The sequence below is a fragment of the Amblyomma maculatum genome, chromosome 5 (genome assembly GCF_055883805.1).
Source record: "Amblyomma maculatum isolate TAMU_Amacu chromosome 5, ASM5588380v1, whole genome shotgun sequence".
Taxonomy (NCBI): domain Eukaryota; kingdom Metazoa; phylum Arthropoda; class Arachnida; order Ixodida; family Ixodidae; genus Amblyomma; species Amblyomma maculatum.
Window position 1 is genome coordinate 29,415,049 of NC_139348.1, and position 25,481 is coordinate 29,440,529.

The window sequence follows — 25,481 nt, forward strand, 5'->3', positions numbered from 1 at the left end:
ATCGTTTGGAAGTGAATGGCGCTGCAGGCAATTAGTCTGGTTTGGTTTGGTTTGTGGGGTTTAACATCACAAAGCAACTTAGACTATGAGAGACGCCGACTAAACTAATGGAGGACTCCGGAAATTTTGGCCACTTGGGGTTCTTTAACGTGCACTGGTTTTTCGGCGCTATCAAAAAGCGGCCGTCGCTTGCGGTATTCGAGCTCGCATCATTGGGCACAGTAGTCGAGTGCCATAACCGTTGCACCACCGTGGCGGGGCTATAACGGGCCAGTATACGCAATAAAAGACTGCCTCTACGTCACCGACGGTAGCCTACGAAAATGCCATGTCAAGGCGATGCTTGTATTTTATTTATTTTTGTCCATTTCTAACTTTTGTTTTAGCAAAGAAAGACGAGAGCAATGTCATTTGCAACTCAGATTGTGTATTGCTGTTCAGTTTTACGCTATACTGTCAAGCCAACTAGCCAGATCGCTTTCTCTGTAGAAAGTAACGTAAAGAGCAAATGGGAATAAATGAAATAATTCATTGCAAAAATGGTATAGATTGGGGAAGAGGAAGGCAAGTTAAGGGAAGCTGCTCAAAGGCGGCGGACACGTTTTAACAGAAAAGTTTGCAACTGCGCTTCTGTCGTCCCTCGAAAACTCTCATTTGAGCCGGCCCGCCGTGTTTTTGCTCAAGCGTGGCCCAGTGCTGCACAATCTGGTACGTCGTGCTTGTCGGAATGACAGCAAATAAAAATGCGCCCTCTCCAGAGCGCTCGCGTGTCCCCTCTCCGCAGTCCTCGTCTTGTGGCGCCACGTGTATTTTCATATCATCACTGCTGTCGCTGCGGCCCTAACGGACATCGTCCAAGCAGCAGGCCAGGGATATCTGGATGAAGAATTCATTTATGCGCAGACATCCCTGCGGGAATACTTCAGCCGTTGGGAATGACGACAGCAATGGCCAAATAAACGACGAAGGAGCCCGTCTCTGCAGACGTAAATATTTATTTACACGCGGCTAGGACTGGGCTTGTGTCATGCTTAACGCGAAATTTCTGAGACTGTGTATATAGTCCCAAAATATTCATTTCCATATTGTTACGACCAAGCATCCGCATTTGCGCGCTCTATTGTTCGCCTGTGGGCATGGAAAAGTTTTGTGAATATGTGGTGATGGTCCATTGGCTCTAAGTGAGCCTGTTTCCAGGAATCCTGTTTTGTAAGCATGTTTTGCTTTGTGGACAACCTGCAAATGCCAAATTGGCCCTGTCAAGAGAACGTCTGGAAAAACACAAAGAAACGTCCCCCTGCGGGAAATAGCAGGAAGTGCTTTCTTTTGTTCACCCTTCCAGTCGAGAAGTGCTATCCTCCAGTGATGAATGCCTCCTATCCAAAGGAGACGACAGAGTGACATGTCCGCTGACGTGCAGGACAAGAGAAGAGCATGACTCATACGGCCATTAAGTGATTTCCCGGGAATGCAGGAAAGATTTGCAATTGTCGAAAAGGGACCATGTTGGGAGCCCTATGCGGCGCCACGTGCACTCGGGTTTCTGAGAAGTAAAACCCCCAGAACCAGCCTGTGGTTTCTTTGCTGAAGAATAGAAATGTACCTCCTCTCCTCGCCGTTCCCAAGCTTTTCCCGCCAACAAGTGATCACGCCCAACGAATGAATGCCGGACCAGTCAGTGCTTCAGACCATCAGTGCAGTGATGTGTTCGATTGGATGCCGATACCTGAGGGGCGTGCCCTGGATTTGGTTGGTCAGCATCTTCAGAGAGGGGCTGGACATAGGGGGTTTTTAAGGACGCTGCAGAGCACGAAATGTCGCTCTGGGCCCTGGGTAAACGGCTCATCCAGTCGCTTCTCGCTATGAACTCTTAACGCTTGTCATTTTGCTGATGTACCCTTCTTCTTCATGTAAATATTCTTGTAAATACGTTTTCTCAAAGTGCCAGTAAACCTGCTTGTACATATTTCACCAACTTCGAAGATTCAATCCTACTTCAACCCCGAGTCTCTGCACGCTACCAAGTGAAGGCCGGGTCGACGTAGCCCCAGCGTCACGACAACTGGTGGCAGCGGTGGGATCTGAATCTACAAGCACAACGACTGGTGACCAGCGTTGGGATCTGCATCTACAAGCTACAACATCTGGTGATTCGAGGTGGATCAGAATCTACAAGCCACAACATCTGGTGATCGGAGGTGGCATCTCAAGCAACAAGCAGGAGCAACAATCGGCCAACAAGAGAGCAGCTCGGAACATCGATCGCATGTGTGGGTGAGTGCTTGGCTTTTCTTCTGATGTGGACCAGGTTCTAGAACAGGGTTAGATTTTAGAACTGGTAAAAAGTGTTGAAACGCCTTTAGGTTTGGTAGTTTGCACTGTTGTTTTGGAAGTAGCCGACACTCGGAGCGATCATGGACCTACAAAAGCTGCAGAAACCGGAACTGTTGCAATTGTGTGAGGAACTGGGAATTGATACAAGTGGTTTGGCACGAAAACCTTTGATTATAAAGGCAATCACAGATTTGGGAGCCGATGATGAGGAGCTCAGTGAAGCATGGAACCTCATCGCCCAAAAAAAAGAGGAAAGGGAGCGCGAACGTCAGAGGGAAAAAGAGGAAAGGGAGCGCGAACGTCAGAGGGAAAAAGAGGAAAGGGAGCGCGAACGTCAGAGGGAAAAAGAGGAAAGAGAGCGTGAACTTGAGAGGGAAAAAGAGGAAAGGGAGCACGAACGTGAGAAGCTTGAGAGAGAAGCAAAAAAGCGGGAGCTAGAAATTGAGCTCCGGAAATTAGAAGTTGAGTTGAGCAAGAGGTCGGGCAATTGTCCCCAGCTAGCGGTACCTCTTCTCAACAAGGAGGCAGATTTCAAGATGTCAAAGTACATGCAGCCATATGTGATATCAGGGGATATCGGTCTGTATCTGGGTAACTTTGAGCGAACTTGCGAAGAACTGTCCTTCCAGCGAGACACGTGGTCTCAGAGATTATTGACGGTTCTGCCCTGCGAGGCAGCGGAGGTTGTCGCGCGGCTAAACAAGGAGGACGCGGACAACTACGAGAAGGTCAAAGCTTGCCTTCTGATTTTCGGAGACAGAGATGTGCAGGCCTTAACACGTTCAAAGGCGCGAGAACTAGCTACACTGCTCATTTCAGAAAAATCAACAGCGGAGGAAACGGCAGTTAAAACAGTGGTCTATGCGGAAGATAGCAGGTCAGAAAACTTTGAGAGCGAGGCATCTCAGATAAGTCAACTTGAAAGTGAGCTTGATGAGACGCGGAATGAGGACGTTCTTGAGAGTAACCTCTTGCCGCCAGTGTCTAGTAATCTCACGAGACTTTTAAGTGGAACCCGAGAGGACTTAGCTATAGAGCAAGCCAATGATCCCAATATACAGGAGATAAGGGAGCGCCACCGCGCCACTAAGACAGCAAACAATATTTCTTTCGAGATGAGAAAGGGAGTGCTGTATCGCTTATTCAAGGATAAGCGCGGAGTAGAGCGGGACCAATTAGTCGTTCCCCAAAAGTACCGCGGAGACTTACTGCGACTTTCCCATGGCAGCTCGTGGTCATGTCACCTTGGAATAAAGAAAACAAAGCAGAGGCTGTTGCAAGAATACTATTGGCCTGGATGTTTTAAGGACACGGAAAATTTTGTACGGTCATGCGACACGTGCCAGCGGGTTGGAAAGGCGCAAGATAAGTGGAAAGCGCCGATGGTGTTAGTACCAATCATTACCGAGCCGTTTCACCGGTTAGTAATAGATGTAGTTGGGCCACTTCCTGTGACAGAGTCAGGGTACCGTTATATCCTCACTATGTTATGCCCAGCCACAAAGTTTCCAGAGGCTGTTCCGCTGCGCGAGGTGACGTCCGAGAGTGTAGTGGATTCGCTGCTGTCAGTGTTTGCACGAGTTGGATTCCCTTCCGAGGTCCAAAGTGATCAGGGTAGCGTTTTCACGAGTGTCCTCACCACCTCATTTCTCGAGCGATGCGGCATTAAGGTAGTGCATAGCTCGATCCATCATCCGCAGAGCAACAGCGTAGAAAGATGGCACTCTGTTCTCAAACGAGTCCTGAGGGGACTGTGCTATGAAAACAAGCGCGAATGGGATACCTGCCTGCCTGCAGCGCTTTTCGCTTTGCGGTCAGTGCCGCACGAATCCACTGGATTTAGCCCAGCCGAGTTGGTGTACGGAAGGTCACTGCGCTCACCTTTGCGAATGGTGCGCGAAGCCTGGGAGGGGCGCGGAGAAGACCCAACAGTAGTAGAATTCATTCTGAACCTCTTGAATCGCTTACATAACACTAAGGAACTCGTTGAGGCCAGCATGAAGTCAGCCCAGGCTCGTTCCAAGGTGTACTATGATAAGTCAGCCCGTCAAAGGACGTTTTGTATCGGGGACCAGGTGATGTTGCTGAGAAGTTCAAGGCAGAATAAGCTCGAAGTACAGTGGGAAGGACCGGCTGAAGTCGTTGCAAAGCTTTCTAACACTAACTACGCAGTGAAAATTCCCGGTAGGCGTAAAGAAGTGCGCATTTATCATTGCAATCTTATGAAGCCTTATGTGCAGAGGGAAGCCGTGGTAAATCTAACGTTAAACCTTCCCGAGGAGATGGGGGACAACTTGATTTGCCTCAGCGGAAAAGGAAGCAACGCTCAGGAGCTTCTCAAAAAGACGGAGCAGAGAGGAGAACTAAAGAAATCCCAGCTGTCCGATCTGGGCGAGATAATAACAGAGTTTGAGGCCTGCTTCGTGGACAGGCCAGGCAGAACTGATTTGACTGAGCACGATATTGAGCTGACTTCAGACGTGCCAGTGCGATCAAGGTGCTACCGATTTTCTCCAAGGCAAAGAGAAATTCTGGATAGGGAAGTAACTCGCATGCTGGAATTGGGAGTAATAAAACCCTCGGAAAGCGATTATGCTTCGCCTATGATCTTAGTAGAAGCTCCAGGTAAAGACCCTAGGCCTGTGGTAGACTACCGAAAGCTAAATTCTCTCACCAGGGATCAAGTGTATCCTATTCCGAATATTGAGGAGAGAGTAGAACAGGTCAGTAGAGCGGCATATGTGACTACGCTGGACCTTACTCGAGGATACTGGCAAGTACCGCTCACTGAACGCGCCAGCAGATACGCGGCTTTCGTCACTCCGACGGGCAGCTACCAGCCAACAATGATGAGTTTCGGGCTCAAAAATGCTCCATTTTGTTTTTCCCGACTCATGGATAGGGTTTTAAAGGGGTGTGAAACATTCGCGGTGCCTTATTTAGACGACATTGCGGTTTTTTCCGACTCATGGGCGGACCATATGGTACATCTAAGAGCTGTACTGAGCCTTTTGCGTCAAGCTGGACTAACCGTAAAGGCCGAGAAATGTTGCCTGGCAAGGGCGACCGTGGACTACTTGGGTCACAATGTAGGTCAAGGTTTCAGGAAACCCAGCGAGATTAAGATTTCTGCGGTAGCAGACTACCCGCGGCCGAGCACGAAGACGGAAATTCGAGCATTCCTGGGTCTGACTGGGTACTACAATCACTACATCCCTAACTATTCAGCTTTGGCTAGCCCTCTGACCGACGCTCTCCGCAAGACAGAACCGACAAATGTAGTCTGGGACGAACAAAAGGAAGCCTCCTTCGTAAACCTGAAGGCTGTGCTGATTAGCCGTCCGGTATTGCGAGCTCCAGACTATGGCCGAGAATTCACGGTCCAGTGTGATGCCAGTGATCGAGGGTTAGGTGCTGTTCTCTGCCAGAGAGATGACGACGGTAATGAGCACCCCGTGCTCTACTTGAGCAGAAAACTGAGTTCTAGAGAGAGGGCTTATTGCGCGTCAGAGAAGGAATGCGCTTGCATTGTATGGGCCATTCAAAAATTGCAGTGCTATCTTGGAGGGGCCAAATTCACCGTAGAGACGGACCATTGTCCCCTGGCTTGGCTGCAAACTGCGACATCGAAGAACAGTCGCCTTCTTAGGTGGAGCTTGATTTTACAGCAGTACAATTTTGAAATAAGATACGAAAAGGGGAAGTTAAATGGGAATGCGGACGCGCTTAGCCGCTCTTTCTAAGCGGTCCGAGATGTTCCTCACCATGTATCCAAATTGATAATCAGGTTTTTTTTTTTTTTTCGTGCGCTTGAATATAGATGACTATGTAAAGCAGCACGTTTGGTTTTCGAGGCATACGTGGGTCCTGAACGTCTTGAGAGTGGGCTTTTCTCGAACAACAATGGCAGTTTTCTTTTGACCTGGTCTCTTCAGACGGGAGCCGAGTGCTTGCTTCGACATGTGGTTGAGTTTCAGATAGCTCAAGCAATTTGGCCTACAACAATCAAGACAACGCGACATGCAACAGCGAGCTTCAAGCGTTCACGTGCAGGCCATTAAGTCGTCTCTTCATGCAGCAGCTGCGGCTGCTGCCCTCCGAGTCTCTTCTGGCGGGGGAGGAGGCTGTTACGACCAAGCATCCGCATTTGCGCGCTCTATTGTTCGCCTGTGGGCATGGAAAAGTTTTGTGAATATGTGGTGATGGTCCATTGGCTCTAAGTGAGCCTGTTTCCAGGAATCCTGTTTTGTAAGCATGTTTTGCTTTGTGGACAACCTGCAAATGCCAAATTGGCCCTGTCAAGAGAACGTCTGGAAAAACACAAAGAAACGTCCCCCTGCGGGAAATAGCAGGAAGTGCTTTCTTTTGTTCACCCTTCCAGTCGAGAAGTGCTATCCTCCAGTGATGAATGCCTCCTATCCAAAGGAGACGACAGAGTGACATGTCCGCTGACGTGCAGGACAAGAGAAGAGCATGACTCATACGGCCATTAAGTGATTTCCCGGGAATGCAGGAAAGATTTGCAATTGTCGAAAAGGGACCATGTTGGGAGCCCTATGCGGCGCCACGTGCACTCGGGTTTCTGAGAAGTAAAACCCCCAGAACCAGCCTGTGGTTTCTTTGCTGAAGAATAGAAATGTACCTCCTCTCCTCGCCGTTCCCAAGCTTTTCCCGCCAACAAGTGATCACGCCCAACGAATGAATGCCGGACCAGTCAGTGCTTCAGACCATCAGTGCAGTGATGTGTTCGATTGGATGCCGATACCTGAGGGGCGTGCCCTGGATTTGGTTGGTCAGCATCTTCAGAGAGGGGCTGGACATAGGGGGTTTTTAAGGACGCTGCAGAGCACGAAATGTCGCTCTGGGCCCTGGGTAAACGGCTCATCCAGTCGCTTCTCGCTATGAACTCTTAACGCTTGTCATTTTGCTGATGTACCCTTCTTCTTCATGTAAATATTCTTGTAAATACGTTTTCTCAAAGTGCCAGTAAACCTGCTTGTACATATTTCACCAACTTCGAAGATTCAATCCTACTTCAACCCCGAGTCTCTGCACGCTACCAAGTGAAGGCCGGGTCGACGTAGCCCCAGCGTCACGACAATATGTAATTGCCTGTACTGGCCCGGTCACAGCAGCAGCTTGCAATGGTTTCCACGCACGCTTTTGCTATACCTGTTTGCTTTTCCATCGGTTAGTCAAGTTACTCTAAGTACCTGTCACGCACGTTCCTGCCGCGTGTGCGTCGTGCAAGCATTCCGAATGCCTCGTTTCATTGGCAGTTCAAAGAAGACGCATAATTAACGTTAATTCGGCGCTCCACTGCGGCAGCCGTACATTATTGACACGAATAACGTCCCCCGCTGCACCCCCCCCCTCCACCCCTCCCCCCAAGTGCGCATGGTTTTCGCGTATACAGAACCGCTGCCGTCAAAACGCATGCCTGTCAACGTCAAGGTTTACAGCAGAGAGGACGCGACGGCCGTTCGCCGAATGCCGAACACGTACTCGCTCTGTTTTCCTCAATTACGGTCTAATTAGGGATATCTCCCTTTGAATGAAGTGCTAATTAGGCATAGCTCTCTTCATTAGCGCCGTGTCTGTTATGGCAGAAAATGTTTTAAGGCGTCTAAATATGTTATTTTGGGGACCCGAATTGTGTCTTTTTTAAAGCTCATGGAGCAAGAATGCATATTTCACGGTGGAGGAAAGAAACGAAATCACCGACTTTTCCGCCGTCACCGTATTCTAACGAGCATAGGGTTTGAAAAATGGCGGCGGAATTTTAATACAGTGCGCAAGTACGAGGCTTTGTAAGTTTAGATTTAACCTAATCTAGTCAGGTATTTATGAACGTAATCAGAATACTAGATCCTCTATGTGGACGCATGCATACAGCTCAGATTCCCGCCCGCCGGGCCCATTACACTCTCCGCCGTGAATTCAAAAGGCTTCTTACATCTATCCAGTAAGGCAGGTTGCAGGGAGGACGAGACGTGCGTATGCAGAATATGCCTTTTCTTGCCTTTCTAACGCCGACTACTTTCCGCCTCTTTTCGGGCGCACTTATAAAAACGGGAATAAACTCGTCGTGCTGCCCAAGGCATGCAAGGGCAGTGCATAATCTGAGCCCGTATAAGCCATTTTCCTTCCTGTAATTCTTGTCTCTTCCCTCATTTAATTCACCTTCCCTGAGTATTCCCTTTCCTTCTGGCCTTTCTTTATCCCTTACGGCTTTTCCTTTCAGCATAGTCATCTCATTTTCTTTTACTTGCTTCTCTTTTTCTTCCCATATTCCGGGGTTTCTTGAGCTCGCTTACTCTCTTCTCTTTTTTTCTGTTTCAATGCTCTGTGCTACACTTTTCTTTCTGTTAATTTATTTTTAAAATTGCATTTTTCGTGGTCTCCTGGCATCTTTTTTTTTTTTTGTTCTCTCTTTATTTTATGTTTTCCTTTTTCCTGCCTCATTGCTATCTACCATCTTTTGATGCTCTTTTCCCTTTAATGTTGCCTCTTCAATCTCCTCCTTTCTGTTTCTCAGCTACTCTTCCCAGCATTCCCTTTCTCATCCACCCTTTTTCTTGATCTTATCCTCGTGCCTATCTCCTTCTCGAGCATATTCTCTTCGGCATTTACCACTTCCTTTTAAGCCGCGTTCCCGTCACCCCATATCATTTTTTTTCTCGCTTTTTTTTTTTCCTTTTTTCTATGGCCACTCCATTCTCGGTTCTCTCTGTTCCTTTTAACTTTGCTCCCTTGCCTGCATTTTCCCTTCGTCTCTTCCCACGTTCGCTGATTGTTTTATTCGTCTATTTTGATTTCCCCTCTCTTTTTCCTTTCATTCTTACTTTTGTTTTGCCTTCTCACAAGACTTCTTCTGTTGCGAAAAAAAAAAAGAGCTCCCACGAAGTCATTGGATTCCTTCATCGGGGCATTACTTGAGTGTTGGCTATTTTTAGCCTGAGCTGTAACGGCCAGCACACAAGTTCACTCCCCGGATCTTTCAGGGAGAAACTGCGATGCTTTGTTCGAGCCTCTTGGTGCGCTGGAAGAGGGAACACGTTCGGAGTTGAAAGCCCTGGACAGAGTATAAGCTCCACGCTGTGCTCACAGTCGTCGTCTTAAGAGAACAATGTTTCAGTGGCGATTAGGCTGTAAATGTGGTTTTGTATAAGCGTAATGGCGTTCTCTTTCCTGCTCTGCATTGACCTCTTGCTTAAAAGAAAAAAATTAAAAGCCGTCTGGTTAATGCGTTTCCTCTTCTAGCCAACCAACAGAGCTGCCGTGTCGATTCTGTGCAACAAAATATATATATTTGCTGTCGCTTTCTTGGGGTTGCATGGCGTACAGCGCCTGTTCATAGGAGAGTTTGAGAAAAGTATATAAAGCTGTCATTTAATGCTACTGCCACATATGGCCAGCGTATACACAGACGGCTCCGAAAAGCCAGATAAGGGCACTTGACACCCGTGGCCGGCATCTTAGCTGTAGGCACTACCGGCTAGCTATGCCAAAACTCTTTATTCCCCTGTCCGTTCTTGGGACAAATCGGCGAGCTATACACACGGTACTGATAGTGACATCGACGGACGCCTCATTACTGCGGCTTGCTACTCAACGATGCCTCATTCTTAATTTTATTTATTTATTTGTTTGTTTATTAAATGCAAATGCCGGGTTGGCATACATCGCAGCTTCCTTCCCACTCCAGGAAACCGTGCGCGTCACGCACATCTTCCTAGTGTGTTTCCCTTTCCCTTTCGTTGCCCGCAACTTAGTAGGGCCGATAGCGAAGCGAGATTGTTTCACATTGTAACTGCACAGCCCGAAAATGAAGAACGCGTATAGTATTTCGTAGATTTAGATTTCGTGCACATCTGTCTTGTTTCATTTGTGCTCTGGGGCTGAGTTTTGTCACCCTTCAATTGGTAGTGAAAAGTTTAGTCGCGTTCCTCCTGCATCTTCTTCAGAGTGTTCCGCTGTCTTCCTGTGCCCCATCGCTGGCCGTAAGCTCAGCAGCGCTGCTCGCAAGTCCTACCGACCGTGTCTCCATACAACGCAGCTATTTTAATCGCGGCGATCGCGTACGACGTGATTACGTCTGAAAGAGCGCTGGCGCAGGCGTGCGCGCTTATGTGTGCTCTTGGCGGACGCGAATTGCTTTCCGCGCGCGCGCAGAGCAGACTCGCTTTCAGGCCGGCCTCTTATCCGCCCTGCCGCAAACGCTCGTAACTCACTCATCCGCGATGCGCGGTTCAAAAAGGTGTTCCATCGGAGGGGCTTGTGTTCAGGGTGGAGCGTGCGTTTTTCTTCGTGATTAGTGAGCAAAGCCAATCTCGAACCTATCGTCATATACTCGACGGATGCCCGCGGCGGCATTCATTGCGAGAACTGGAGAAGAATTGATATCATATACGCCTCTTCGGGATGATCACGTGATTACTTCTGGTTTGAAAGCGCATAGTCGCCTTTAAGTACCGTCGCGGGTGTTGACTATATCTATACGGCCTGTTTGCGGTCACCAAACCTAAAACGAGTAAACATGCTGCAGGGGTTGATATTTTTGAGGCTAACCGTGTGCTGCTCTCAATAGTCCTACAGAGAGGAACTGTTGCTCTCTTTGGTGGCTAACACTTGAGAGACGTACGTTCGCCTCTTTTTACGGTCAGCGTCGGCGCAGAGTGAGTGTATACTGGGCAGTTTATACATACACAGTGAGATTGGTGGTAAAATAGTGTGAGCCTTTGTTGACATAGACACTTTAGATTTTCGCTACAAACTGCGCATAAAACGAGTTAATTAACCAATGGTGACGACACACAACGAAAGTCATTTATTCAGGAGAAAAAAATACACTCATTATAGCCTCTTCCTGTACTCTGGGCGTAAGGTAAAGTATACGGTGGGTATGATAGAGTAGATGGCAAACTTGTAGGTAATAAATGATTTCTCCCGGTTGTTATTGTTGTCAAGCGGTGTCAGTACGCCTTGAATCGCCTCGCAGATCACCACGCTCCTGTAACTCGCTTCGCGCTAGTACAATTCGTAGCGACAGAGCCATTGCTGCTTTTTGGATTTACCCGTCGCGTTCATGGCGGAATCGTCGTTTCACAACTCGGCTTCTTCTAACAGCGTTTAGAGGTTGTTCGTAGCGATTGCTTGGGTTGGTTAGCACCAAATTGTTTGCGCAGACTGGGTAATGCGCACACTGCAGCATGCTACGCTCCCGTGACCGCCTGCGATAAACGCGTTGTGTGAAAGCAGTAGACAGCCTGTGCAACCGTCCTCACCGCGGACGAAATTTTCCAGAATTGCTAATGCGACAGCGTTAAAGGCTCTGTTCTCCAGAAAATCAGGCGTCGGCATTGTGAGTGAAAATTGACGGGTACACGACTGTGGCAGATGGCGTGCATGAATAAGTAACGATTGGTCGACGCTTTGTATGACGTCACGAGGAACGATGGAAGAGTGAGACGGAAATCCAACCCAGGATCTCGACATGGTACTCCTAGATCGCGCACGTTCGTACGGTTTGGTTAAAGCGAGGATTCATATCATGGTCTTTGCACATAGCGTGATAGCTGGATGCCAGCTCTATGCTAAAGAGCATGGGGATAGAGTGCTAAATAAGATACCAGAAGCACAAATTAGAGGATTGATGAGTTAGCCCCGCCGTAATGATGCAGTGGTTAGGGCGCTCGACTGCCGTGCCCAACTGGATGCGGGATCGGATCCCAACCGTGGCGGCCGCGTTTCGATGGAGGAGAAAAGCAAGGCGCCCGTGTGTTGTACGATGTCAGTGCACGTTGAAGATCCACAAGTGGCCGGAAATTCCGAATCCCGGTGTAATCTGTAACTGACTGTGCATTTGTTTACATGGCTTATGATTTAAAATGTGAAAAAAAGGGGGGGGGGGGGGGAACTCACCTGTCTGATATAGGGTTTTGTACTGTGTATATTTCTTTTACTTTCATTATTTTTGTATGCCTGTGATACTCATCGTAAAATTGTACCTATTAAGTGTCTTCATTATATTCATACTGTACCTGCATATAATTCTTTTGCACACACTGCGCACAAATGTCACTATTGTTTTGTTTCTTTCCTTTTATGTCCTGATCAAGGCTAGTGTTGTGTGCCAGCTTGCCGCAATATTGTATTTTCGATGCTTACTGATCATGTAGCAGGGGGCTGAGGCCACGTCAGGCGACCGCGCCTTTAGCCTCAGCCTCCTTTTAGGCAAATGTCTAAGAAACAAATAAAGAAAAAGAAAGAGAATCCCTCCACTACGCCGTCTCTCATGTCCTGAGTCTCTTTGGAACAATTAACTCCGTTAAAAAACCAAACCTAACCATTAAAGAGAGTTGCAAAGTGCATGTTCACAAACAAGGATCCGCAAGAGGATGTGCGCATATATACGGGAGATATAAACACTGTTTCGTAATTCCCCTAAAAGCGGAGCTTAACGTTTTTAGCGCAAGTTTTGAGGCTAAGCCTCGCTTTTATATTTGTTTTGCATTATCTAATATAGAGGTTGGCTTGCACATTTGCGCGACTCATCTGATCGCGTTGTTTCCATATTTGCGACCACAACATTGGCGCGAATGTTCTCCTACCACGCTCACTAGGCCGGTTCAAGTTCCCTGAAGTTTTGCCGCTTTGTCGACTTTGAGCTGGATCTCGGTGTCCTCCGATACTGACGCGACTTACCGAGGCTAATTCCAATTTTTATTTCATTCCTTTTCCATATGCTGCCTGGATTTAATGAAACGCTTGTTGCCGTGCGCATTCGCGGACCGTAACTTCGCACTTTCGATATATTTATTCATTTACGTTGAAAACATATAGGTCTAGCGTCCTACATTTAGGGCACCGCCCTCGTTTTTTTTTTTCTTTTCTTTTTTTTTTTTTTTTTTTTTTTTGCACAGTAGCTCAACAAGTTTATTCCGTAAAAGCTAACGGCCGCTAGCATAAGCTCGGTAAGTTCGAAACTTTTCCTGCACTACCGTTTCACTGTGAGCGGTCAGTGTTGTGCGTGTTCGCAACCAGAAAGAGCCGCAATCTTCCATGGAAACAATCGGCAGATTCGACTCTACGAATCTGCTTCTCTGCTGTCTGCTCCTCCGAGAAATGCAAACAAGATTGTCACACTGTTATGATAAAGCCACCGCTTGGGATGTGAAATGCGACATTATAGTCGGCGTCAAATTTTTAAAGCTGTAATTACTAGATGTAAAAGGTGCACCATTTGCTTAGTGCCCTACGTACATTGCACGCGGCTCGAAAGTTGCTGCTGACAAGATTGATTTCATCGATAAGACGTTTTTCTAAAGCCAGTAAGAAAATAAGTCTTACGTTGAAAATATTTTCTTTCTTTTTTTGTCTGAAGTCTGGGCATATTTGGTTTAACTTCCTCCGTGCCTCGATCAGCACACTTGTCATAACCATAATCTAAAGCAACCAAAAGGTAGTATACCAGAGCATCTGGGCTTTCTACTCTGAGTCTTTGTTTGTGGAGGCTTCATCTAGCAATGAACACTGCCCTGATCACCGAGACAACGTATAGAAGACGCACAGTCTATACGGTGCTGCTAGCGGTACCTGTTGTTGCTGCACCATTGTACCGATTTCTGCTTGAAACTTTTGCGGAACAGAAGCCGTGTTCGATTCCTAACGCAGGACTGTATAACCTTTCTGGCCAACCAGAAATGGTCCGAAACATTTTTGATGAGCACAATACAATAGGTGAAGGGACCGGCGCGTAAAATGCGTCCTCTGTTGGCGTCTCTGGTATTTCAGCTGTTCCTTCAGCCGGATGTAAAAAATAATAATATTAGCTGTGGTTTAGGTTGTGGTTAAACCTGGAGTTACGCGACAGCTATCTGCATGGCTGCGCTAATGTTCTGCTTGAAAGTAAAGACAGGGCTTTTGCACATAGCAGTTTACTCTATGGTTTCGGTTTTATTTATGCCGTAGGGGAATCACTTGACATATGAACACCCCTTGCCTCTCGTCGTTGGCCATTCTCACTCGGGTGTACAAGAGATTCCAGTGGTAGGACATCGTCTCTATACGTCGAACTCCGGGGCAACACCGCCGTCACAACGTTCGAACGAACCTTCTGTCCTTGCAACTCGCTGTTGTCGTTCGCCTCTACCAACTACCGAGTTATATGCCTTCTTTTTCTTCTTTGCCTACTTCTTTCTCTCCTTTTTTTTTTCTTTCTTCACTCTTCGAACAGGCACGGTGAAATGGCGAGACTGTGGCCAATGAACCTCAACAGGAGTTGTTGTCGGGCTAGTTGGCTTGAATCATGTAATGCCATTAAGGCTATGCGCAAAAAAGACAACACAAAAAACAGGCGACGACAGGACGAGCGCAAACTAACAACTAGTTTATTCAGAAGTTTAACCTCTAAATATAAAACATATAAGCGCATGCGCAGCGGAAAAAACCACAACATGCCTGATAAACGCGAACCACCGTCATACCCTACAAAACAGAATTCAACAGAATTCACACGAGCGCATTCAACGACAGGAATGCGCTCGTCCTGTCGTTGCCTCTGTTTTTTTGTGTTTTCTTTTTGCGCATAGCCTTAATGGCATTACATGATGTGGCCAATGTAGCTCTCGCTAATATATACAGACTATAGGTAGTCATAGTAAAAAGCCTGGCATCAGAGTAAAAATGACGGATGTAAAGGTAAGGTCCTGGCTGTCAAAAAATTTTGTCGTCAAGCAAAAAAAAAAAAAAAAAAAAAAAGGGGGGGGGGGGGGCAGCAATCTCAGGGACCCATGTCATTCAACGCCTCTGCAAATATTAATAATGAGAAATGTATGGGGCCTTCTGACCAGACACCCCATGCCGACATCACGGGAAAACACGGCGTGGATATGAAGAAACATTGCTGCAGAACTATGACAGAGCACTCAGGTAGGCATCTCTCTACGGAAAACCTGTCGCGGATGCTCGCTGGCGATGAAAAAGGAAGCCCTCGCTCGACGGACGACTTTATTGCCGTTGCATTATATACACATCACGCTGCTCGCTGTCTCGCCGTGTATACGCTGTGGAACGAACAATCGTGATCGCATCTTAGCGCACTGAGGAGAGTCGTTTCAAGAACTGGGTAGGTTTACATTTGGTATGTTAGCCATTTCTTTATTTGGTATGAATAAAAACGAGGAAAAAGCAAGCGCCAAGGTGCGAGAAACACCTTAAGGGAGAAGTTTTATTTCTAGAAATGCCGAAACATTGCAGGTGTAAGTAATAAAATTGGTTTAACTTCTAGGCCTGGTGCTTGGGCATACTGTTAGGCATGGCCAGAGCCATCGTCAAAGCATTCCGGCATATCCGTAACCCTTGTCTAGAATAGTGAAGCAGCGGTGTGCCATAAAGGCAGAGGACGACCCTCAGTGGAATGGGTCGTACAAAAGATGTCCCTATAGCTACCATTCGCCGCAACCGCGCAGCTTTCCTAAAAGTTATTAGAGAAATTTAGCGTACCGGAGGCTTCGGTGTGCGTGGTAAGGTGTGACTAGTGCGTGTTCTTAGGAGGCGCCCGGTAAAGCGCTATTGCGTGCGTCTCCGCTACGTTAATCTCTTTATACGGGAAAAGTGAACTCGTAGACGTGCTTGCCATCTTCTCAGATTCCCTGCCCCGAATATGCATTATTCGAGGCACTGGCGGCGCTGGTCGCGGCTCTTCAGTTCAGTCATCATTGCATCCCGTTTTGTTGAAGCTCCGCGCGCGCTGTCAGCAGAGTTCGCACCTGTTGCGCGCGCCTTCATCGAATCGAAGAGCTGGCGGAGAGTCGCCTGTCGTGTCAAAGAGCAGCATTTCGATCTCTCTGGCGCCGAGAGTCACTGAACACTCCTCGAACTCGCTCTCCTCGCTCAGCTGCCGCGACATTCGTCGATCTGTTGCGCTTCGAGCTCCCAGGGCTCGGCGCAGCGGAAGGAGCTGTTAATCCAATATTTTCGGCGCTCGAGGTGCGAAGTTTTCCTAGGACCTCTTCGGCCCCGCATACGGGTCGCAAGGAGAGCGACGTGGAGATAGTGCTCGTCCCTTACGGTGACACAGTGAGCGTCAAGACTCGCTCTCAGGAGTGTTCCCAAGAGCGTCTTCTAGTGAGCCCATTACGGGCGACGTGCACCTGAAGAACGTCCGAAGGAGTTGGGCCTCGCTGACATAAAACGCGGAGAGGGCCGGTATAGTTTCGGAGAATGCCGTCTCCAACTTCCTGCGGATATTAAGGTTTGTGAGATTTGTTCACTCAGCTGCACTTTATTTTACGCCGATAGCAGTGGGAGCTACTTTTCTTAAAAGTAAGCCCCGCCGCCGTCAGGACCGTAAAACGTCTCCGCCGTGAATTTCGTTCATCTTGTTTGTTGCAAGACGGAAAGGCGTAAAAAAGAACGTTGAGCATAACTCTTTAAAGACTAAACTGGTGCTGCAGTCGTTAGTCCTCGCGAAGGGCGACCGTTCTCTATCAGAGACTAACTGCGAATTAATCATCGACCACGGTTATTCTTGTATAATGAAGCAACCGTCCTTATTGACCTCTAACGGGTGCACTTAAATAGGTCCCCTTTTCGCTTAAAGTGTGCATAAAAGTATGGTTCCCGGGGAATGCATTCGGCCGCATGACCAGATGACAATCAAATTTAGCCCAGGAGGAGATTTTTTCTCCCTGAAAAAGAAGACGAAGGAGGCACAATGTCCACAGGTAGAGACGCAAAACTATCGGCAAAGTGGCTGTCGATGGCGTCGGCAGTTCTTTTTGTTTCTTTAACTATCGGTTTTGTGAGGGCACTGTCGATAGTATTCAGGATATCACTATCGACAGTACTATCAAAAGTGGAACCGAAACTATTACTATTGGTATAGCATCATCAAAAGTAATAGTACCGATAATACTATCGATATTACTGAGAATAATTATGCAATTATTGGCCAGCGATATTGCAAAACTTATGCGACAAGTGTCAACAATAATGAGTTCATGTAGTTGATGGAGGAATTTTTCGGCGAGCGAAATGAAGTATTTAATTTCGCGGCTATAAAATCCTGAAATACGTTAACCAGCACCTTCATCCTCGAAAATAGCTCTTTGCATCATATCAAGAAATTTTCTTGTCGGTATTCTTATTTTTAAAGCACAAAATGCGATTGAAATTTCTAGCATTGCAGTTCTGAGTACGTATGACTGCTTCCTTTGCGCTACAACTTAACACTTCAAATAGGGATTGTGTGTAAGCCAAGCATTCTGGCAAATGACTTCCTCGCCCTTCAGCCTGCTCCTCCTATCTGAAATCTGCCCAGACATTTAGAATACGTATTCTGATGGTACAGACATTGGTGTAACGCGCAAGTATAATTCATATCCCCTTCAGAGAGCCGCATTTTGTAGCACTGGCGAGACTGCCAGAATTGCAAATGGTTGCTCTTAATTCCCTTCTGTTGATGTAACTTCAGGTGCTAGCGTACACATCTCGAACCGCTAAACAGATGGCTGTTGGGAAAAGTCCTGATTGATGGACAAGGTCATGACGTCACAACCACATGACCTCGCGTGGGAATTTTAAACGCTTGACATTGAAGGAAATCTAACTAATTGGGGGAGGGCCCCAATGGTGATGGTTTGTTTAGGGGTATTTTTCAATATATAGAAGTACAATAAAATGTGTTTGTTGTCACTGCGCGGGGTTCGAATCCAGGCCTAGCTTCTGCATGTGTCAGGAGGGAACGAAACGCATAGGCGGTGAAGGGCCGTTGCCACCAAGAATGTAAGATGGCCACCGATAAGACACGTTGTGGTTCATATGACTTGCATGTGTTTTTTTATTTTTTGCGTACTGATAAAAGAGTAATATTTTTAATTTAAAACATTTAAATAGTTCAAGCAAGAGCAAGTTTAAACCATTCGCAGAATCAAAAGATGGTGTTAAATAAGTTATATTTCCTCCACTTTTATGCCGAAGTTCTCGCGTCCTCCTAATTATTGAACTATAGCCTAGTGTAATTAATAATCTGCGTTGTGCATAACTGACCGCTTCAGCTGTTTTCAAAGCAGCAGTTCAACTTGGAAAGCGCAAACTTCGGCAAGAATATGCGCTGAAGCAATAATTCCATCCCAGCTCAAGCTCATAAGGAGGAGCGCCATGCGATTCGTCTTCTGTCTCTGATGCCAGCACGTAGAAATTTGTGACACTACACATATAGTACGCCTACGGAGCTTGGTGGCGCGTAGGCTGAGGGAGCGTAGAGCCTTATCCCATAGGGCTCACTACATCCATATCCCCGCAACTTTATGCTGCAGTTCTCGCGGTTCAGTTCAATACTATCAATACTAATATTGATCTATTGAGTACTAACTATATGTCGATAACAATACAGAGAGAAAAGCTTGGCGTTACAACAGAAATATAGAGTATTGTATCGTACTTTTGCTGAAATTCTGTATAGTTTCTTTCCACTTCATGTGCTATCTATAGAACTATCGCTAGCTTTTTAACATCGATAGTTCTGACTGTATTATCGGTAGTATCGATATTACTGTCGATTGTTTTGCATTACTAACAGGCACAGTTGCCTTTGAACATTTCACAATGCTGCTGGTCATGGCGCAGGTCATTCTGGCGAGATGGCCGTTTCTCCACTACAGAGCATATTCGTACGATTGAAATTGACAGAAATTATTTGTTTGTGACACTTCCTCGCTGTCTCTTTAAGGGAACCCACAGCAGAGGGAATTCCCAAATTAGACAAAAGATGAATACAAATAATTCTCTTTTTTTTTTAGAATGATACCTAAAAATAGACCTAATATATTTTTAAATGCAATTTCTCATCTTTTGGGAGCCCGAATTTCAGCGCTATTCGTTTCCCGTGCACTGACTGGACCTTTTGCAATGTCGCATGATATTAACTTCGGTAAGCTCATCATTCGAAATCTAGTTGACTTTCAATGGCGCTTTTCGCTTTACAGCCAAAGGAACAGTCCGCGTCATTACAACATTTTTTTCAGAGGTCCAGCTCACTAAAGCGCATTGTGCCAGAGGTCTCTGAAGAAAATGTAAAAAGGGAGGGCAATGATCTTATTTCTTTCACATTTAATTCTTTCGTCCTTTTTTCTCGGCCACATTCGCTGGAAATGTCATTACATATGGCCGGCACTTACGGTGTGCCCTCCACGCCACCCTTGTTGTTTGACCACGTCACGGAACACTGTCCGCAATAAAGGCCACAACCAAGAGAGAACCACTGCGTGGAGCTTTTTTTTTTTTCTCTCTTTTTCTTTTGGGTGGCATTCGGTAGGGAACCGCGATTGAGCTTTTTCGTCTAGTTCGTCAAGAACTACCGTACCAGTGGTTTCGGATCAGGAAACTGCGCTTCGAGCCGACTTTTTTCCGGGTCTGTCTGCGATTTTCCGCCAAGTAGTGCCGGTCCGATTTCATTCCTACGGAGAAACAGATCTGTGCGGTAAGGACGTTCCCGCTTTATAGACTCTGCAGCAGCCCGTGCTTCGGTTGATTCACTTGTAGGCCTCGCTGTCTCGTGGGCGACGCCGATTTCTTCTTTTTTTTTTAATGAAAAGGCGATCTCCAAGCCTGTCGGCAGTATAATTGTTTTCAACGGAGCGTCTTTGTCGGCCGGTACTCCTTCAAGTTGCGCGCGCACTTCAACTTAAGCAAGTGTTTTTTACCGATTCCTCTTGAAACAGCAAAGTTCCGGATAGTCCTAAAGCAACTGGGGATCACTGGAATGCGAAGCGCGCGTTCTTATTCGGTCACTGATCTCTAAAATGAAAGTTGGGCCATTTGGGTGTTCCTAAACTTGCGCTCACATCTCACACTCCACCGAAGTTTTTCTGTTCCGCTGCCGCCGCTACCGGGATCGAACCTTGGGATCAGTAGCTGGACGCCAAAGCGACTGCACAACCACGCGGCTGGTCGTAATGGCTGGATATTGAAAGGTGTGCCAGGATTTGTCAACTAAAGATCCAGTTGATCTTGCATTCAAGTTCTTTTTTGATAACGTAAAAAAAAATAGAGAGAGTACAGATGGCTTCACAAGAAATCTTGAAAACTACAATTACATCTGGCAAAAACAAAAAGGGGGGGGGGGGGGGGGGAGCTCCCCTAGCGGACTCTAATGAAACTTCCTTACTCATCATTTCCTAATCTGTGCTTCTATTACCCGCCCATACCCTTTAACATACACTATGGTACTGTATGCGAAAGACCATCCAACATAGGTATAAGGCGAAAGTAATTCGCTGAAAGGAAATGTGGAGAGATCGGCAGGCGGTAATCAGACCTTGGTCTTCTACAGCACACAGAGTAGAGGGGAAAGGGGTAGCAAAGAGAAGGTATGGATGGAAAGTGATACTGTCATACAGTGAAATTCCTTCTCGTGGTCCGCGTTATTGAGGAGAGCATGCACAGACTTTGGCGACACTCGCCTCGCGCAACATGTTGCATATGTATTCCATACGCACCAGTTGTCACTGCACAGATAGAGGCGCAGTTGAAGATAAGAACTCTGCACTTTCATATGCAGGTATAAACGCGTGAACGCGAGCAGTTCCAGAAAAAGCTCAACGTACATGCAGCACGTGTCTTCCATACACGCCAGTTGTCACTGTACACACAACGGCACTGTTGCACAGAAAAGCTGTGCACTTTGATACGTAGGCACAAACGTGTAAACACGCACGCACACACGCATGCACATACACACACACTCTCGCACGCCGCCACGATCTGCTCCAGAACTAGAAAAACCTCAAAATACACAGCCGCATTCCAGCACGAAACGCGAATGTATTTGGCGTACCCACTGTAGACCGTGTCCTCGCGCACAGCTCAGCACACGTAAGTGTCACAGGCAGATATCTATAGACTTGTTTCTCCTAAAAACTCGAAGACAGCCTTCATCGTACGTTAATTATCAGCTTTTTCCGGTCTGGCGCCTAGAGTAGTTTTCTCGGGGAAAATGTGGCTGTCCAACTGCCTGAGAGTATAGTTTCGAAGGCCCTCCTCGCAAAAGTATAGGGGGACATTCAAATAACGTGATAAGTTGTCTCTAGAATATTAAACTTAAAGCAGTTCTGCCTGGATTCAACTCAGAGCTTGTAAGGGTAGTTTTTGATGTATGCGGCACCAAGCCGTAACCGATGGAGCAGTGTTCCCACAAGTCGCCTAACTTTAGATGCTAGAGGAAGTCATACGAAAGCTGTGTGAGTAAAATAAATGAAATGAATGTCCTAAACCTTCATCAAGCCGAGAGATGCGGTCATGCTCACATCTTTCCAATGTAACTACGTGGTGGCGTGCACTGAATGAGTCAGTAAAACATCAGCTTCACTTCTCGTAAAAAGAAAAAAAAAAGACTCGAATGGGTGCCTGATCAGCATGAGCCAGCGCAGATTCCGCATCCGTGTTTTTATTCCCTGCTTTACCGTAACGGCTTGGTAGCCACAGAAACTTGATGCTGTGGACGAGCGGGGATGCCACAGCTAGCAGAAGCACAATTTGGCCAATTAGTAAGCCCTGAGTCACAGAATATTGTCTAGTGATTTGCGGTCTGCTAGCCACCGTAGCGGATGGCCTCTTGTATGCCTGCCAATTCGGTTGCTGGGATGACGTTTTATGCCTAAAGCGGTGGCACTGTAAACACCGTTTCTGAAAAGGTGGTCACCACTGGGCTATCGACAAGAACAAAGCACTGAGTCATCATGCGTATGTGAGATAGCGCCTATTGCTTCAATCTACCTGTTGCAATGTGCGCCTTTTTTTTTTTTTTTGCTATTTCTGGAATATTTGCGCGCACGGTGGGTTTTAGTGTCTATAATAGCTCCTATGCAATTTGGTAGGGCGTGTAGTGATTTGCGCCCTGATGGTTTTTCGATTAGGCTGCGTTCAGATGGGCACTACTAATACTGGCCAGGGATGGTATTGATGCCTGCATGTTTTCACTTAATTTTCACGTCTTTAATTTGCATGTTCATAATTACTCGTGTACGCCTCAGTACAGACTAGAAGATACGTTTCCGAGAAGTCTGTACATTCACTGAACGAGCTTTTATTCTTGTTCTATAGTCGAGTCATCATGATGTGGTGGAAGCGTCCGCGTTTCGAACGCATGGGGCCCGCAATCGAATCCCACCCTAGGTCCAAGTCTTTTTAATCCACTTACAGCTAGAGCGAACACTTCCTGTGTACGGTTTCTACGCACACTTTGTGCGCACGCCACTCATGTGTTGTTAAATGCTTTCGCACTAATAAATGCTTCGACCACTTGACGCGCGGCGTGAAAACACAGCGATATAATCGTTGATTCTTCACTTGTAGTGATTCCTGTTCTTGGGGCAGGCTGACTTTACCGTCGTAGTGAATTCAAATGACACACCAATGATTATATCGCTGCATTTTCATCCCTCGCGGGACCGAGACTTGACTGTGACGTCACAGCCATCGCTCGGCTGTTGAAACCAAAACTGAAACAGGTGAGAAAAGATGAATTATTCAGCAGTAGTAGGCGAATATGACGTGGTGATTCGTGTACAGTAATGCCTTGGACATCATTCCAAAGGATAGAACACGAACCCAAAAATTAGGGGTCTCACACTCCTTTCAAGAACGGTGATCGCTGTTGAAACTAACTCTCTGGACCTTTGCACCCCTCACGCACCAAAGGTAACGGCAACAAACCGAACGGACGGGCGAATGGTCAGATGTTTGATAACGCCCGCTCTCAAACGGGCTGACGCAAGTGACATGCAGTTGAGAATTTTCTTCGTACTTTTTTTCCATCATGAGAATAGTTAGAAGTGCGGCTGCCACTTCTGCACGCAGATATATGTCAATGATTATTGCCAACTCTTGCAGTCTCGCAAGATGACCTCTGTCCGTGCCCTTAAATCTACCTTCCCTCTTCCTTTGTCTCTGTCCCTTCATCGGACTTTCTATCCCCTGTTTAGCAGGGAAGAAAAGAACACGCACCGCTCTATTTTCAGCCACCTGTTATGCACTCATGTAGCATACACCGTCGGGCCAAAATACGGAGCTTCTTGGAAATGTCCATCCCCATATAGAACCAGGACTTTGCCAACACGCAACACTGGGCTATTGGTTTGTGTTGCCTCGACAAGTTGTCACATACAATTTAGTCTGACAAGAAGGAGGCGTTGTCATCCTGTCACTAGGCCTATGCGCTAGAGTCTGCAGCTAAGAACTGTATGCTTCTACGTTACGATTCTAAAAGCGAAAGATTACACAGCCAGATGCATCTGTTAACTACCCGCATCTGTTTGCCACAGTTCACACGGGGCTCTTCTCCCTCTGCTCTCAGGCGTATCGTCGGCGCTGGCGCTGGAATTGGCCGGCCTCCACTGCCCGGGGGGCTCCGCGACCAAGGTGGCTTCGGCGGCGGCGGCGCGGGTGCCCCTGGGCTGGCCCGCGCGGCTCCTCTGCCGCGGCGTCAAGCTCAAGCAGCGGCTCGTCAGCGGACTCCTGCTCGCTGCCTCGGCTCTACTCTTCCTCACACTAGTGCGCATCACCGGCGTACGACAGCCACCGTTCGCTGCACCGCAACAGGCCTGGGTACCCAGCCACCGCAAGGGGGTCGCTGGACCGCAGCCGTCGCCGCAGCAGCAGGTGAGGCCACCGTTCACACTTGAATGCGCCGCAGGGGCGAAGACGTCACCATGATGTCACCACTTGGCGACACCGCGCAGCCGTTTTATGAAAGCAGTTGCGAAACATCAAATGGTCCCATATAGCGAATGTCAGGCAGCGTGCTAGGCCCAAGGAGATCCCACGATATTGCATCAGAAATTAAATATCTTCTAAATACTTGAAGCGCACTGGCAACGCCGGCCAACAGCGCTCCCAAGCGCTTCGCAGGCCGCTTCTTGTCCTCGTCAATATCGCTGCCGCAGGCTTCATCCTAGACAATTGGCCGGTATAAGTGACTTCCACTCCAGCAGCTTTTTATAACCTCCTTGACTGGGCCTTAAAATCGGAGGTAAATGGAATGCCTCGTCACTTGTGCCAATTGAGATAATTAACTGCTGACCAAGAAAAAATTGCCGACGATTTTGTTACTTCCTAATGCGAAATTTGAGCGCAGCTCATCAGCTGTTCCAGCTTTTCGATTGATTAAGGTATGCGTTTCGGCTCGAAATCTGGCGCCACCGACCCGGCGCTCTGATTGCCGCCGCACAGGGATGGCATTGCTCTGCGTTTCGGCTTGGAATGCACGCACCGTCCGCTGATGCTGTGGGACAGCGCTTCGGCAACCGGAAACACTGGCGCCGCCACGCAGGAAAAAAAAAAGGAGGGGGGGGGGGGGGGGGCTACATGCTGCGGCGAACGGTGGCGGCAAGAGCGCGCGAGGCAACCGGAGAACACAAAGAGGGGGGGTTACAGCAGCGGCAAACGGTGGCGGCAGGCGCGCTGCCACGGCTGCGAAGCATAGTTACGAGGGGCGACGATGACGTGAAAAGCAGGAACGGGTGCCAAAGAGCTGCGCTCTAAAATTCAAAGCAGAGCGGTAGCTTCAGTACACACAGCAGATACCGCATAGATGTCCTCATCTCCTTAAACTGACTGTGGTGCACAACCCGGTTTTGATTCGAACTTTGGTGGATTCTACTGGGAAGAAAGTCTGGCGATGCTGTATCACCATTACTGACAAGTAGCTGGTTAACTTGGCGCACTATGTGACGCGTGCCAAGTTTTGGCATAATCAGTTACGAGAGAACGAACAGTGATAGGCCTGTTTCTGCCAGGTCGTCAGGGGCGCCCTAGTGGTTTTTGATGGTTTGTTTTGGTTTATGGGGTGTAACGTCCTAAGACGACTCAGGCTATATGAGAGGTGCCGTAGTGGAGGGCTCCGAAAATTTTGACCATCTCGGATTAATTAACGTACACTGACACTGCACAGCACAAGGGCGCCTTGCTTTTCACTTCCATCGAAAAGTGGCCTCCCCGGCGGGGATTTCATTCCGCATACTTGGGCACAGCAGTCGAGTGCCCTAACCATTGCGCCACCCCGGCCGGGCTATGGTTTATCAGTACCGGCGACCGTATTATCTCGATCACCGGTACTACGTATAAGCTGCTTGCCTCACTTTATT

At 47.6% G+C, this 25,481-nt stretch overlaps 1 protein-coding gene across 1 annotated transcript in view; it reads left to right on the forward strand.

The window, feature by feature from the left end:
• The window catches only part of LOC146187927 (extracellular serine/threonine protein CG31145), a 266,568-nt gene that overhangs the window by 160,839 nt on the left and 80,248 nt on the right, over positions 1 to 25,481 (forward strand). The gene's annotated exons all lie outside the window — the stretch shown is intronic.